This window comes from Achroia grisella, unplaced genomic scaffold (assembly GCF_030625045.1).
Source record: "Achroia grisella isolate CSIRO2021 unplaced genomic scaffold, CSIRO_AGI_Agris_v1 utg770, whole genome shotgun sequence".
NCBI lineage: Eukaryota > Metazoa > Arthropoda > Insecta > Lepidoptera > Pyralidae > Achroia > Achroia grisella.
The window spans coordinates 2,449,827-2,464,068 of record NW_026713016.1 but is presented as its reverse complement, the minus strand read 5'-3'; the positions used below and the strand labels follow the sequence as shown (position 1 = coordinate 2,464,068).

The 14,242-nt window shown below is 33.3% G+C and overlaps 1 protein-coding gene across 1 annotated transcript in view; it reads right to left on the bottom strand.

Moving 5' to 3' along the window:
• Positions 1 to 5,358, bottom strand: part of LOC131850454 (uncharacterized) — a 71,396-nt gene extending 66,038 nt beyond the window's left edge. The window contains exon 1 of the mRNA XM_059200674.1: positions 5,123 to 5,358. The gene's annotated coding sequence lies outside the window, so the exon portion shown is untranslated. The remainder of the gene's footprint in view (positions 1 to 5,122) is intronic.
• Positions 5,359 to 14,242: the final 8,884 nt, after the last annotated feature.

The following is a 14,242-nucleotide window of genomic DNA, read 5'->3' as shown; positions in this document are numbered from 1 at the left end:
TGGAGAAACTACTTCAAATTGCTCTTCAATTGGCATGCAATAAATAGAGTTCCTGAAAAAAGAACATTTCTTAGGTCTAAGGTTCTTAGGTTGTAACTATCCTTTAGTTGACATCTCCTTGAATTCAAGAACATTTAATTCCAAGGTTCCAGAAATTACTAATAAGTTCATGAAAGGAGGCTTGCAATATGTGGCTGTGATGAACGATGAATGACTGTAATGGTGATAATAAAACCATAATGAAATTCATCAATGTAGACTTTCTGTCTTTGGATAAGAGCGACAAAAATATTAATATCTCTCGAATCAATTTGCACAACATCACCCACGTGGTACTCAAATGATTTAATTGCCAGAGCTATTTCTAGAAACTCTCTCTAAGTAATTATTATTATATATATAGGGGTTCATAATTGAAAGTATACGTAGAACATTACAAATCCCCACTAGACCAATGTTTTTGCAATAATATTACATAAATCACTCTCAAGATTGGCCTTTGATCGAAAAATAAGAAGATTATTATAATTGGCATGCGAAAACTCATGTCGAATAAGTACCTATCTATACTCTCAAAAAAACATAAAGATTTGTTTCAAAAATATTTCATTTGAAATACAGAATAATATTGATATAATGATTTCTTTATTGTTGTTTTTTTTTATTAATTTTCTTTTTCTAGTTTAGTCGTAGGCGGATATCTTATTTTATAAAATTGTTATCATCTACTGTACTAAGTACGTAAGTACAGGCTACATGAACTCTTATATTTATACCGACTTTTATGACTTGCATAAATCACAATCATTAATGGGTAGTTCAGAAAGAGAGAATGAAAAATGTAGAGACATTACATTTTTTCATTCTCGCTTTAATAATAAACTTTAATAAAAATATTTTTGTTTTATATGTCAACGGTGTAACCAACCGTCACCAAGTTAAGGCTGAATGACGAAATTCCTAATGAAATTCACGGTTAAGCTATTTATCCAATTAATCAATATATGTATATATGTATATATATCTCATGTATGCAAAGGAAGTCGAAGCAAAAGCTAGTAGATATTTAAAATGTATTATACATTTCATTGATCTTGTAGCGAAAACATACATGTACGTATACTCGTACATAACTACATATTATATATAGATATATGCATACATAAGTATATAACGAAATAATAAAATATGTATTAATTATTAGCGCAAGTGCAATGAGTGATAAATGTAGGTTTGTTTACCAATGAACTATACCTATATCGCATATGTCTTACATAAATACATAGAATACCTTGATATTCAAAGATTACGTCATTTCACGTAACATTTATAAATACCTACTTATTTATATTTAATAAACTTATTTGTGTATAAGTACATAGTATGAATGTATCACTAAAGATGTAAGACTATTGTAAATTACTGTAATTACTGTCAATAACTGAATCCTAAATTATTTCAGTTCATCGACGCGTTGAGACAAATAAATTTATCAACTACGAACGTAAGCAGTACCTAGTTATTTTTAGACTTAACATTCATAACAATGATAAACCCATATTCCTCCCTCGGGTAATAACCCGCTATGGTTAACATATTAACAATATAGAACAAAAGTGATATTTCATACATAGTATAGTTAGAAATCGTAAATGGAAAAGAATCAAAAAATGTCCGATAACCCTTCGATCTTTCGCCGTTTATATTGACGATATGCGCAACCATAGAGACAAAGTCGGGGTCATTAACCTCGGCTATCAGCTGACGACATCGGCCCAACCGCGGGGAAATTATCTTTCACGCTATATTTCGGTCGCGCGCTGCCAACGCCCTTATTACAAAGACCGATTGCCGAATTACGAATAAAAGATCGTTTTGATCGATGATAGTCATTGTGGCAAAAATAAGGAAGCCATCTCCAACAATATGATTGCACAAATCAACTTAGATAGCCTAAAATTAGATGTTCCTCGAATATAAATATATTTGACGAATAATTTTAAATAAAAATGTTACATTTTCTTTTTAGATATATATGAAAGTAAATATAATTAGCTTGGTGATTTTTGTCAAGTACATAGATTTACAAGTACTTAGTTACTAATTGTAATATCTCTATTTTCTATCGAAATATTTCCTTTTGAAAGTATACATTCTATCCTGAGGAGATAAAAACCATCTCTTCTAAGAATATCCTTCAATTCTTTTCCGTTACGGGTCTAGGTAGCGAACATTGTAAAAGTGCGAGCACAATAGATCTATGCAGGTCACAGGGTTACAGGTCTTAGCACCTGACAATAGCCCAAAACCCCTAATAAAAAAAACTATTTGTACTAATGAGTCATTAATCAAAAACGCTTCAAGTGTTTAACTTCTATTTCAAGGATAAGACAGTAGATAAAACTAATCTGTCATGTTAATTACGGTGATATACTTAGAAATAGCTACTTCCAACCAACATTTTTTTTAAAGTTCTCTAAGTGATTTGATAATTCATTTAGACAGCCTTTCAAAGTATACATGACCTGCTATTAAATATAATAGTTTTATAAATATGTCTTTAAATATTTAATTTTTTTGTCTTGGCATGTTGTTTTTTTCTTATTGTCAGCATACATTTCTATGCTTATTTATTAATAGTCTTTGTAACTATTATTATGTATATATATACTGTTATATATATAGGTACTCATAATGGTGGACTAGGTAGGTAGTCGTTCATATTGTATGCAACTAGTTCTGAATGTCTATTCTTGTGTTATGGATTTCCGATAATACCTCAATTACCTAGTTTTACCCTTTCTATAAATTATTTTGCTATTTGATCAAACCGTTTCACAGTAAGTTGGCATTTAGCTTAGGAAACGTAGGTATTAGATATAGATTACATTATTTATTTATATTTGTAAACTTACTAATATTATAAATGCGAAAATTTGTGTGTATGGATGGATGTTTGTTAGTCTTTCAGGTAAAACTTACTGAACGGATTTATATGAAACTTTATAGTAATATAGCTTATACATCAGAATAACATATAGGCTATAAATTTAATGCGAGTGAAACCGCGGGAACTTCTAGTATTACATAAATAGTAGAGCTCTATCAATTAATTTCGCCAAAGATTTATAGATTAGAGATGTCCAAATGAAAATATAATAAAACTCTGAAGCAATAACCATTTTCTCCTTCATTAGGCGCTTGCGGTATGTCCAAGCTTCATAATTTGGAATTTTATATTATGCAAATTAACTCGATAATAATTTAACCTAATATGTTTAACATCTTAATTTTGTTATATTTCTATCACATTTATAAAACGTTTGTTACAAAATATTTTAAAGATTTTTTACTGCATTTCTCGTTCTGCATTCGACATTTTTAAATACGAAAGTATTGGTGTACCTAATTATCTGCTTTATAAAATTTCCTCGTTTATAATATATTCCCCCAATTGCTCGCTCGCTTTCATTCACCGCTGATGTACCATACTCCATTTTATTCTTACATATTATTCAATTTTTAATGGTGTCAATAACAATTGCATTTAAATTTTATCGATTAGGTACAAGACTGTTTTCGCTTTCGTTTTGTAAATAAAATATGACTGTTGTACTTATTGAAGATAATAGGTATTTAAAAAATAAGCGTGTTGATAATGAAGATAGTTGTTTGTTGTGTATGCAGTCAGGTAGAGCGCGCAAATATCGCGACCTACTTAGTTGGCAGCTCCATCGCCTCCGCGCGTCGCATGGCATCACGATTGCTAAAAATAGCACCAATGTTGAGAAAGCACCACTCTGTGACAGTCTGCTTGTCTTAACCGAGAAATTGAATATTGGGCATGTATTATCTCATGACTGAATCAGTGGTTCAAAAAACTGATATGAAAAGCATCTAAAACCAATGGATAGTTTTAAGCATTGCCAAGTTTACAAACCGACATGTTACGAAACAAACTATTATTTTAGGTTCTCTAGAGATCGCCTTTCTATTTTTTAAACTGGTACTGTATGTTCAATTCTTAGGCCATATCATATTTTTACTCATCTATATATACCTACATAAAACTGAATTGCTGTTCTGAAATAGTTGAATTGTGTAAGTCTCGCTAAAACTCTAGAACGGCTGAACCGATTTGGCTAATTTTAGTCTTAAAATTTCCGCGAAGCCCAGGGAAGGTTTAAATGGTGATAAAATATGAATTTTTTTTTATGTAAAATAGTAAAAACAACAATTTTATTTGCATACAAACTGTTCGTACCTGTCATACAGAGTTCATTCAGAAATTTATTGCTGATGATTACGCTATACCTTAAGTTTTCGATCATATTAGAATTCTCTCGTCTTTACATTGTATAAATAGTAAAAACAACTGCATAAAATCGTGAGATCTGCCGGCTGCCGGTGACCCAACGCTCGTCTACAGATGTCGAAATTTTTCAAGTGGCCACATTCATTAAAAACCAGTCCTCGTAGGCCTTGAAGCACTTGGCTACTTGCCACGCCCATGTAGACTTGCTGGAGCGCATTATATCACTATCACAGTCCATAAACACTTCCTAAGTAAAAAATAATTACTTAACAAAGTCGTAACATGCAGAATATACAAATTACAGATTGCCCTAGACAGACCGAGAGACTACAGCATCGTAGGTTTAAATATTTTCATATATAATAATAAACAAAGGCCAGATGTTCAACATTTGATGACTGAGGTGTAATAAAGTTGCGTATCGGTGCTTCCGCGTACGTAGCCGCTTTTATCAAGATCGTGTGACATTGAAATACGTTAACCGCTAAGATTTCCTTAGTTTTGAACAATTGTCAATAGGCGCAGTATTCTAAGGTTTGGACACCGCTATTTCGGCTTAAATCGCATTAAAATAAATTAAACTAAGTCTGTGAACAAGCGGCGAGCGCGACGTCAGCTAACGGTATCGAGGTAGATATGATTCTTTCGGGCACCGTTTGGTTTACTGGCACTTGAGTCGATTAAACCTCATGAATTATAATAATGGCACTTATATACGAGAAAATGGTTTCATCATAATCACAACACCGCAATCCGGTTTTTGTCCACGTATGCGATCGCTCTCATTGTAGGAGTCTCGACATTTACCTCACGAGAATCGGAGGGACGACGCCAACTCAGGCACGACGTAGCGCGACCAGCCACACTACACTATTAAGATACAGCACTACACCATTTGTGGCCACGCATGTGACTCCGGATTAAAGCGTTTTAGCAGTTTATAAAAATATTTTCTACAGTTGATAAGTTTATTCTAGAGAACACACGAATTAAGAGACGGATAAAACCACGATAACATTGAAAAAACAAGCACTCACGACGACAGCTCGAGGTGAACTGACTAAGTACGTACACGTACGTACTGGCCCCGGGCGGGTTGAGGGGGAGTGAGGTTCTGTTCTCTCTCGCATGCCTCTCGCAATTGCTATCGAGTAGGGGACGCGAAGATGGCCGATGAACTCCGAAATCGACCGAGGAAGATCCGCTAATCCCGCTACGGTATCATGGGATATAGGAGGGGGTACACCGTGGCGCACGTGGTCGTGCACTGCACTTGCCACCCATCCTCAGAGTATTTAGTTGTAACAGATTGTAAAGAAACAATATGTGCAGTGTCCATCAAGTAATGTGCATTAGATTTTCAACACTGAGGACATCGTATAGAATTGTTAACTTAAATTGCTTTAAATCACATAATTATGTAATAGCCATAGTAACTACTTTTGTTACCATTTTGATTGTCGTAAAAAATCGAATGTAAACTAAATCCTCTTAAACAATAGAGTGTTTAAGAGGATTTAGTTTACATTATTATAAGTACTTATTTAATATTCTAAATAAGTACTTATTTACTATTGTAAACCAAATAAAGTTTAGGTATATAGGTTTCATAATAATAATTCATTATTCGCCTAAAACAATTAGTATTCACATTATAAATTCCACCGTTATGATGAGAATCGCATGCAACAAAAAATAGCAAAGTTTCTCTACGTCCACTTTTTGCGTGGTTCACGCTTGATTCGCGTTCCGCATAGGGATATTAACCTTACTTGCTTACCATAATTTTCCCTTAGTGAGATAGAGTCCGTTGTATATTGTTGCCTCATTCTTTGTTAAGCAACTAAATCGCTGCAGTTCAAAGATTCTTTCGACTTTCTTCGCTGTCTCACCGGGTTCGCACAACTTTCCGAGGCTTATTGTTCCTCACTCACCTGAGAACAGGTTGTTTTTGTTTCCGGATTTTCTTTACACAGTTTAGTAAATACTTATGAATCTGGCTGATTAATGTAATAATAACTCGTGTAATATGTATGCAGATTATTGCAGTGGTTATTATCGAATGATATCAATGTCATTAAAATTGCGAGGAATGCTGACATTTGTATTTGTATTAAGTAACCTTGTGTAGACATTATTATACACACATATTTAATGTAAAGACTTTTTTTTAAATAAAAGTGATAATAAATATTTTTACACAAAATTGAACACTTAACGACATACCGAACTTATTATATAGTACTTTCTTTATTATTTTGAGACCATTTAAATAGTTTTACTAGAATAACCTAAATTCAAATATGCATAGTACGCAGAACTATTTTTTTTAATTTACTAACAAAGTATGATATATTTTTATTATCTAATTACTACGGAATCCTTAAAAGCAAACATAATGAAAATTGTCAAACAGTCTCTATTAATTTTAATAATCAAATTCATATACGTATAGGTTTACCTAATATGATATAACATTATGTTTAGTTTCGATGTCAAGGTGAAATATTTAAACGTATAATAACTTAATTATTATGGTTTTATCTATAGTGTGGTTTTATTTTTAACCGATTTAAAAGAAAGGCATGTTCTTAATTTCATTTTTTTTTTTAGGAAAGACGATGATTCCTTGTCCCATGTAATGTAATGTCCCTTATAAATCAATATCTGGCCTGTTCTTAAGTTATCCTTAATAATACGATTATAGTGTTTTTAGTGGATGATAATGGAATGGTTCACCCGCCTGTACTTACGGTTTACGCTAGCGGGGCACCAGTGGAGCATCCAGCAGTCCATTGTGACAAATTCACCGGAAATATTATCACGATGGTTTTCAGTCCACATTATAAGAAATGCGCTTCCTTCTGATAATTATGTTGGCCCTGTGTATCACCACAAGGAGACACGAAGAATATTAAACGGGATGTGTTATGAATTTATCTACCGTTTCTTTAGTAAATCGAGTATCAAACTTAGACATCGGTGTTATTGTTATTCAAGTCGTTACGTGGGAATCTGTTTTTATTACTACCATGTCAATGTTGCACGTAGGTATACATAATAGAAAGTAGACCTCTTTATATTTTATTTTTTTCTGGAAAGGTGTCTACACTTCTTAAAAGCCTATACCTAGTAATATAATAATAGAAATATCGTCATAATACAAGTATGGAGTGGAAACAAATAATAAATCTTGGAGTACTAAAATTCTAATATTATTCTTAGGTTTGCATATTACTCTCTGCACAGTCAGTAACAAAACACCTGCAGCACTATTAATGTATATTATTATTCCTTTCTATTAAGACTTACAGAAGTATTTAAACATTAAACATCTAGTAAGTATAGTAATATAAGAGAACGGAGCGGAACATGTACTACGAAAACCTGTGTTACAGTTTTACGCCCTCGACTCGGCTCGTCGGAAATCAGATAGTTCATGGAAGAAATTTATTATTATACATATAGTAATATGCATAATAATAAATTTTATTAAATATATGCCACATATATTATTATATACATACATATAATCTGAAATATCTGGCAGAGACACTACTGTCTCCTATCACATCTTTTGTTCAGTGATACCTAAATGTTTTTTTTGGTTGATTATTGAATGATGATCATATGAGCATAAGGTCAGGTCAGTTGGCCCATCGTGACAAATTCACTAGGAATTTATCACGATAGTTTCCAGGTTGTATCGCGTGGAGGTCAACCTGACATCTAAATGTATAGATCCCAGAACGTTGCGACTTTAGCGCATTCGGTCGTATTTTTTAGGTTCTACTTTGTGCAGGATGATGAGCACAAAGGACAAGAGAGTGGACTGCAATGGGGAATGGATTAAATATTACCACCGCTGTACCGAGTATCGGCAATGATTGAAGAACGAGCGGCGGCTGCGTGCGTTGCTGTGTTGCAATGCGTTGTGAAAGCTGATACTGCTGGAATTGGGTTAGCATAGCATTGCGCGGCCACTCTCGAGAGATAAGTCCATGAGATGACACTTTTTATTATTGGTAACATATTAGAATGGAAGGCATCTATAGCTCAATTCATTCATAGACATGACGGCATGTTTTAATTTTTTATGTAGTAAAATAATTAAACTATTTACTATAGGGTTATACGGATGTAATTCGATGTAAGATGTAAATCGAAAACCATGTGAAATACTCGTGAAACTTAAGCTTTCACTAAACAAAGTATAGATATATGTAAATAAAGAACTTTTTACCTTAAATAGATCACATGTCCCGCATCCGATTTGATTATTTGATTATTTTAAAAATTACTTTTTAAAGAAATTTGTTCAGTTTCATGAATACCTGTTATCATCGTCTATCGGCTTGATATTATAACGTACTATTAACCCAGTGTAATTATCTATAAATTGAATATATTCAATTAGGTATTAAATACATTCCTTATTGCTATTGTAATAATTTTCTAATTTATTTACGGTTTCTGTTTACCATATTTACAAAACACTAAGTAATTGACTGTGTTCAGAAACTCGAAACGTGGTTAGAATACATTGGAGAATACTCGAATGTGTCAACAATGGTTACATAAACCACGTATTGGAAAAACAGCTATCTGGAGATCGAAATTGTTATTCTAGCCCGCTAGGCGCGACACGGCTTTGACCTGTTCGAAATTGGGTCAAGAGGAATCGATCTATCTTCGCCTTAAATCAGTATACCTTCTGAATTATATAACCGGGCAGACGGACAGCAGACTAACATAATATATATACAAATAACAGATTGCGATAATTGTATAATATCTTTTGCTTTCACTACATAGACTTGGTTGCTTATGATATTGTAACAATATTTATAAGTGTTATAAAAACAAGTATTCTACTAAGTGAGTCTGCGAATATTTTTAGAGAGCTTAATTATGAATATGAAAACCTCTTGTTAGAAGTGGGTAAAAAAGATCCCATCTGATAGAAAATTTCAATTGTTGTTATTAGACATAAACGTACTTTTACTACTAATGAAAATTATATGGAGGGGGGGGAGGCCCCTCCATATTATTTTAAGCAGTCAGGTCAGTCAGAAGCATGAGGTCAGGTCACTTAATCCATAGTGACAAAATCACTAGGAATCTATCATGATGGTTTCCAAGTGGAAACGCTTGAAGGTCGACCTAACTTGGTACATAACTAGTTATGGAGTCAGCAATCAACATTATTAACCACCCCCTTCCCCTCGTACCAGGGTATTACACTACTACATCATACAGCTTATAAACCAAGCTGCTTGGCAACTGATATAAGTGAGACAGACGTGTCTACGGAAACGACTTTATACAAAGTATATCTCGGTAAAGATAACGGATACATGAGAAATAGCGCGTCGTTGCCACCTAGTGAAAGTTGGTCAGAGAAACTGTTACTGTACCTGACCGGCTCTATCTCAGATTAATTACGAAAAATGTTACGAAACGTTAACTCAATTAAGATGGAATGCGAAAAATTTGAGATGACTGGATTATACACATAATCGTATAGCAACAAATTATTTATCTGACTGTACAATAAAGGATGATACGTATTACTGATGAGACTGTAAGAGTATGTACTAAAATAAACTCTTTTCGGGTGCTTGTTATGATTTTTTGTATTGATTTGGGGTTGTGTACTATATATGAGTGGGATTATCGGGAAAATCTTATCTACTCCTTAATTAAAGACTAGATAAGCTAAGTTTACGAGTCAATTTAAGATCTCAGGGCCTAATTTTATGCTTCAGAGAAATATGCTTTGTGTACCTTTAGATTCGATATGATTTCGTACTATGTATCAATGAAATAAGCTGTTGTATCTCGTAATTAGTTTGATCGTTTCTAATAAAAAAAACGGTTTAGGTTCACCAAATACCCAAAATATAGATAAAATTACTCGATTCGGTTGTTTTTTGTGTTCCCAGCTATTCATGGTAGATGGATGATAATGATCTAATGGATTTTGATTGATGGAAAAAGTAGCTACAGACTGTCCTACCCTTATGACTTGACCTATACGTACTCGTGTAACGTGTACGGCGACAAGTCGCTTTATTGATTTTGTCTGAAGTAATTTCGACACATGACTTACATTATGGTAAAAATAGCTAGCACATTTATATAATACTAGCTGTGCCCTCGGTTTCATCTGCATTAAATTTCTAGCATATATGTTATTGTAATGTATAAGCTACATTACTGTAAAGTTTCATCAAAATCCGTTCAGTAGTTTTTGTGTGAAAGGGTAACAAACATCCATCCATAGTCACAAACTTTCGCGTTTGTAATATTAATAATAATAATATGATATGTTAATTAGTATCTACTTATTAACTCTTACTTAGACATTGACAAGCGAAGAATAGGTCTATATGGGTATCTAACGGTTAATTTATATTCTCAATTGTTATAAGTCAGTTACACCTACAGAACAAATACATATAATCTAGGAGTATATATCGTATATACTCCTATATCTATATATAAGTTTCTATTGGCATATTATAAACGTATTTTGTCATGAAAAAGGCTTTTAGATATATCATCTAATTATTGCATTTGCATTTATTTAAACAATAATGGTTATACCCATTTATGGTACATTATATGGTTTTATTATTTAGTTTTTGTACGTACCTACTAATTATCTATAATAAACTAATCCCAACCAATAGATGTGACATAGTTTACAAAGAAAGCGAGGTGAGAAAGAGAAGAGAGGGAAGTACTTCTCCATTGCACTGCCATATCTGACACTACCACCGAGACAGAGATTCTCAATCAGCACTTTGACCTTCGCCACAGCACAGAGTTAGGATACTTCGTCTCTAATATCTTAATTTGTTAATATTACCTGATACCTGTCCATGTTGCGTGTGGTATGAACCATTAATATTGTCGTGTTGGAATCGCAAAAAAAGCGTTGGGAACCGGTTTGGTAGCACTAGCGGACGGGGGCCATTCAACGAACCGCTTGTGATTTCTACAGGCTGGGTTACCAAACAGAAATAAGGAAATACCGGATAAAATATTACTTTCACCAACCACTCTAAACTAAAACTAATTTAATTTTCACAGACTTCATACAAAGAAGGAGGTCCTTAATTTTACTGTTTTAATTTTTCTCTACATTTTTTTTTATCTACAGACTTTATCTACATGTGCCTTCACGACTGTTATGCCAAATGTCAGATTGTTGGGTTTTGGTGTCGGTCAGACTCGAACTATAATTTTTGCGATCTAGGTCAAAGTATAAACCACTAGTCCACGACGCTCTTTACCCATCTGTATACATTTAGTTAACTTTTTAAATTCTTTAAATTGAACATAATACATAAGTTTATGTATATAACTCAATTCTCTATGTTATAAAGAGAGTATAAAAAATTGTGTAATAAAGAGCATTGAAATCTCCGAAACCATTATCCCTATTTCAATATGATATGATTTAATACAGACGAAATCGGGGTGTAGTATAGTACGTCACTCGATAAAGAATCGATTAATATTTCAAAAAATTGTACCCATATATGTCTCAGTTATCAGTCGTACCACGAACTATAAACTATCAATGACATCTTCCGATCTGTAAATCGGTGATATCTTATCTGTTCATCGAAATCCAATGGGCGAGGCGATCTGTCAAATAAAAAAATAAACACCATACATAGATAAAACATATGTTTACTGCTTGAACAGTAAGAAATGTTATTTTATAAATAAAATGTCCTGATAACTTCGTATCCACCGAAAATGTATGTCAAACATTGTCTTGGTGTACGGAGGAATAGTTTTAGTATTAGAAAATACTAGCAATGTACCGTATTAGGTCGACCTGCACGCGGTCCCCCTTATGAATTGGTAAATTCATCGCGATAGTCATAATCAGTAAGTTTCGCTTCGCTAAGCTGTTATGAAATCTGAAAGGTTAGAAAGGTAAAACGATTTTTAAAAAAATATTTTAAACTCCCGCCTGCGCCTGTCCAAATTGAACACGGGTGTAGTGAACTAGGTAATAACTAGAAAAATCATACCAAATCTTTATTTAACGTCATTATCATTGAACCCATGCAAGAAACTAAATAACTGAACGTTTAATGTGTCAGTTCTGTAAATGATTAACAATTTTTAACAAAAATTTTATCTTTTATTATTGATGTTTTAGGGTTATTGTTAGGTGTTAAGACCTATAACATTACAACCTGCATAAATTTATTGTGTTCACGTTAAGTTCGCTACCTAGACCCGCCAGAGACAAAAACAAAGATTTTCTTAGGGGCGATGGTTGTTATCTCCTCAGGATATAGTTTATACTTTCCAAAGGAGTTATTTCGTTTATGCATGAGTGGGCTACAACTACATAGGATGTGAAGTGACGTTTTCTCTTCTGTTTGGCAAAGAGTTACTTTACGAATTCTCCTATTCTTTTGATAATTGATTTTAGTTACGTAAGTAAGAGTACCTGAATTAACAGCCATGTGTCATCTAGGAGGAAGTCGCTTATCTTAATTAGACAGTTTTAAGGAAGTAGGGTCATCAGAGGCAGACTGTAAAGTCTGCATTGATACCTCAATCTTGCCTATATCAGTTGCCAAGCGGCTTTGTTTGTAAGCTGTGTATCAATAGTATACATAATTAGGCTGTAAAATTACAAGTTAAGACGCATGATTATATAGTTCACAGGAATGCAACGGATGATACCACTCATCACGGGTGTCAATTGATAACCTGATGTACATAGTTCATGTATGTAGGTATATATTTATAGTTGACGGTTATCGTTCACAAACAGCTAGGTAGTCAGTATGATTTCCATTACAATTCTATAAAATAGGAAAGTATGCAATATTAAACTCATAACTCTTTTATCCAAAAGAAAGTCGGGTTAGGCGCTCGAGGTCACCGCGCCGCGGCGCCCCACTCACGCAGACTCGCGGTCTCCGAGACAAGGTCAAGGACTTTGTGAACCTTACTCTTTTAATTTGTTACCAACAAGCAATAACAAAAACAATGTGGACTAACAAATATATAGGTACAGGTCGTATAATCATTATTATTATACGTGAAGTAAAAACTTTGCACGAACCCTTACTTAGAGACTATACTGAGAAGGAGTACATAATGCTAATATTTTCATAAAAAATACATTAAATTAATAAAAAAAAAATATTGCACACAATACCATTTATTTGACACACACATGTCTGTATGTGTGTATGCGTATATACATATTTTTCTGATTATTTGTTATTATTCGTTCAAAGATCTTTTGTACTTTTAATAATGGTCGAATTTCCTATAATTATTTTCCTAGTTGGGTATCACTAGTGAGGCATCTAGCTTCGCTATTACAGTTGAAATGGACTTAGGTGGCCTAGATTTCATAGTTTTTACATGAATTTTGTGACTGCAACAACACGTCATCGATCCCCCCCCCCTCTCCTCTTAACTTGTGGCGTAATTTATGAATGACCCTTTGACCTGAGGTATGACCTATTTTGTATTCATTTCACGACGGCCTTATAGTCTAGAGGTTTAGCACACTGCATTATTTAAAACGGCCGCTGAGTCGATTTCCAGCACGATGCAAACATTATACTCCCAGATCAACTTATATGTATTTACAAAACAAAATATATTTAATACCCATGACACAAGCTCTACTTGTCTTGAGACTTGATGCCACTATGTAAATTGTCCAGGGTTATTATTATTATTTATTATTTTACACGTTTGATCATACCTGTTTCACATGATTATACAAATGTACTCTTTTTCTCAGTTTGAATTGTGTGCTGACCAATAATAATAAATTTATTCTAATATACGTATAATAGTATACAAATAAATATATAAAAATTGTATACACCATTGTTATATATACAAATGTCTGGTAATTTAGGAAAC